The 3,698-nt window shown below is 33.9% G+C and overlaps 1 protein-coding gene, 1 long non-coding RNA gene and 1 other non-coding gene across 10 annotated transcripts in view; 2 read left to right on the top strand and 1 right to left on the bottom strand.

The window, feature by feature from the left end:
* The window catches only part of LOC128882025 (cytospin-A-like), a 49,424-nt gene that overhangs the window by 11,723 nt on the left and 34,003 nt on the right, over positions 1-3,698 (top strand). The gene's annotated exons all lie outside the window — the stretch shown is intronic.
* Positions 1-3,698, bottom strand: part of LOC128882028 (uncharacterized) — a 17,192-nt gene that overhangs the window by 4,853 nt on the left and 8,641 nt on the right. The window lies entirely within an intron of this gene.
* Positions 2,670-2,741, top strand: Trnac-gca (transfer RNA cysteine (anticodon GCA)). The gene has a single exon. It is a non-coding gene; the product is annotated as a tRNA-Cys (tRNA).

Genomic DNA, 3,698 nt, shown 5'->3' with positions numbered 1-3,698 from the left:
AGCATTGAATAGAAACTAGGTATATTTATAGCTAGGTGTATTCATATCTAGGTGTAATGACCATCAGGTTGAGATCACTTATGCGTTTATTAGAGCTGTCCTTGTTACAATGATTTTTGAAATATATTTTATGAACACACTATACAATTTGCAAATATGTATATAAGAAAGCATTGAATAGGATATACATGGAATTTTTTTGATGGATCACCTTTCATTTTGTAACTCCGGTGAGAATTGATAAAAGAGTTTGAAAGTTGGAATAGTTGTTATGTAGAATGATGGAAAGAACGCCTGAAAATTTCGAATTTTTATCTCAATTATTTTCTTATACAACAGGCTTCTAATTATGAAGCTATTTATGGTAAAGGTTCATAAAACTTTCGTTTATCGGTTACTTTTAATTTTATAACTTGGGTAAAAATTGATGGAATGATTTGAAACGTGGCAGAGTTGTTACTTATAAAGATGGGAAGAAGGCATAAATATTTCCGAATTTTATCTCAATTATTTCCCTATACACCAATCCTGTAAATATGAAGCTATTTGTGGTTAAGCTTCATGAAACTTTCTCAATTGGTTACGTTTAATTTTCTAGCTCTTATGAAAATTGATGAATGGATTTGAAACTTGGCATAGTTGTTACCTATAATAATAGGAAGAACCTCTAAAAATTTCAGGTTTTTATCTCAATTATTTCCTTATACACCAGTCTTATAAATATGAAGCTACTTATGGTAAAGCTTCATGAAACTTTTTTCAATCACTTACTTTTAATTTTCTAGCTTCTATGTAAATTGATGAATGGATTTGAAACTGGGTAGAGATGTTACTTATAATAATAGGAAGAACCTCTAAAAATCTCAGATTTTTATCTAAATTATTTCCTCATGATATCTGTGAGAGTTGGTTTTGAATGGGAATGAGTGAGGATGAAAAGGTTTGAATGTTGGTATTCGTGAAGAGTTTCTGAGGTTGGCATACATGTGAAAGAAATGAGGTTAGGTCTGAAAAAACATGAAATTGTGTAAATACCTTAGTTATTCAACATGTATATATTCAGCAGATATATACGCTACATAATAGCCATAATCTACCATCGATATAGTAGAAACAATTTACATAAAGTATCAATAATGATATAGTTAACTATAGCTCAAAGTATCTACTCAATTCGAAATATATCGAGAAGCAACGAAGTCGATAAGTCGATCATATTTTGACTATCAGTCGGTAAAATATTTACACTCTTACCGACTGGACAAAATATTTCATTAATCGTCTCGTAACAATATATTTTACCAGTTAATCAACAAAACACTTTACCAATAAATAAAACCTGACAACCTACCCATTTTGCCAGTTGCAATCAGAGAATATTTTTCTCGCTTTTAATTATTATATATAAATGAATATTGACTTTACTCGTCGCAATGAAATCAAAGGTACATTACTTTACACTTAAATAATAGTCTCGTTTAAAACTAAATACGATCTAAACCTAACTATCTAATTTAACGATAGTTTTCGTTTGTTAAATAGAACATGGCCCAAGGGAAAGCTGATTACGCGAGATAAGTTGTGTCAAGAATTCGCTTTCCTTTTTTACGCTTCGATGCATACGAAAGCTGTTTCAATTCAATATTCCAACTAGTCGTTAGAAAACCGTATTAAAAAACTGAAATCCTTCTTCAATTAATAAATTACATTAGATAACTCTCTTCTATACCGACGGAGTCTCGAGTAACGCAGATTCCTACTTTACCAGTCGTCGATTATCACTCAATCGACAGATGGCGTCACAGTGGCGATCCAGGTACGTTTTGGCGAATCGAAGGCAAACGTAACTTGCAATGGACTTGCTTCAACAGGCCTCGTCTCGTCTGTCACGCATGGAGAAACCGGTCGCGGCATTATCTTTCCAGAAATTCCGTTATCTACCTGTCGCGGCCATTGGCGTCGCTTTCTCTGTATCGACAGTTATCCGCCTGTGTCGACAGAATTTCTTTCTGTCGAATGCTATGGACGCAGAGCGAATATCGATTTCTTTTTAATCTCAGAAGACTTTTATTATTATTATTATTATTATTATTATTATTATTATTATTATTATTATTATTATTATTATTTGAGAACCTCAGATAAGGTTCGTGTATACAGTAGTATGTATAATACAGTTTCAGAAGACTTGAGTGCTCTAAACAGAATTTGTTAAATTGATTAATGTTATCATTGGAGCTGATCAATTTTTTAGTTAGTTAGTATTTCAAATTTCTTTTTTGGAATCATTTAAGGTAGTTTTTGTTCGAATGCAAAAGTCAATAAATAATTAAATAAATAAATAAATACATAAATAAATTAATAAATAAATTTCAGATTTATTTCGTGACTTTTGTTTTTAGTAAAGAGGTAACTTAATTATTCGTAGTGGGATTGTTGATGTCTTTGGCGACAATTATTATACCAAGGACTAATTGCTTTGCCATATTATATATATAAACTTCGAATCTAAGAAAATTTATGCGTTGTTCATGGTTGGTAACCAACCATGCAATCTGAGAATATTTTTCGAAAATTGAATACAGTTAAAAAAAACAACAATAAAATAAAATAGCACTGGTCGATTATCTAGTCACAAATACTGTTATCTGAGTGAGGTTTACAGCGTTGGGGATATAGCTCAGTGGTAGAGCATTCGACTGCAGATCGAGAGGTCCCCGGTTCAAACCCGGGTGTCCCCTAAAATCTTTTTTTTTTCTTTTTTCATTTTCTCCGTCTTATCAATACTCTCTTACCATCCTATCATAAATAGCAACAGCATAAAAACAAAGTTAACATTGATTTGATTGAGAGTCTCAATTTGAGACATTGCAGGAGAGGGATGGTTACGCGAGAATCGAAACGAAATGACATCGATCCGATTCAGGAGATCGTCGTTCCTAGTAAACGGATCGAACGGCAGAGGGCATTGACCAGCGGTCAATTGAACTGACCTCATCGAATCGTTGCTTCTCGATATGTATTTCGAATTGACTCGATAAGTTTAACTGTAGCTACTATATAATCTATATTATGTGATATGTAATGTACTATATTATGAAAATTGCTTCAGGTGCAACGCAGGTACATTGTGGCTATTATGTAGCGACTATATCTGCTCATATTGTAACTATACTATAGAAACTATATTTATTGTGTAATGATTATGGTGTAGCAACTATACTGTGCTAACTATATCTCTGATATGATACGTATGCATTGGATTAACTATTTTTACTATATACCGAGTGTATGGTAGCAACTATAGCTACTATACAGGGTGTCCCAAAAATGTTGTAACACATTGAAAGGGATGGTTCAGGGGGTGATTTGAAACAACTTTTTCCTTAGCGAAAATGTTGTCCGAGGCTTCGTTCAAGAGATATTAACAGAAAATCCCCAACCAATCAGAGCGCGAGTAGGCCGCGTTCCTCGACCAATCAGAGCGCGAGTATGCCGGTGAAGCGTAGGCTACGCGCTCATATGCTACCGCCCGCGCTCCACCAGCATTCTTGCGCTCTGATTGGTCAATGTTTTCCGTGAATATCTCCTCAACGAAGTTTCAGACAACATTTTCGCTAAGGAAAAAGTTGTTTCAAATCACACCCCCCTCCCCCCCCCTTCAAGGATTCTAATCTTCAGCATTTTTGGGACACCCT

Source organism: Hylaeus volcanicus, chromosome 9 (assembly GCF_026283585.1).
Source record: "Hylaeus volcanicus isolate JK05 chromosome 9, UHH_iyHylVolc1.0_haploid, whole genome shotgun sequence".
Lineage (NCBI taxonomy): Eukaryota > Metazoa > Arthropoda > Insecta > Hymenoptera > Colletidae > Hylaeus > Hylaeus volcanicus.
Note: the sequence above shows the minus strand (reverse complement) of the source record. Positions and strands in the feature narration are given on the sequence as shown.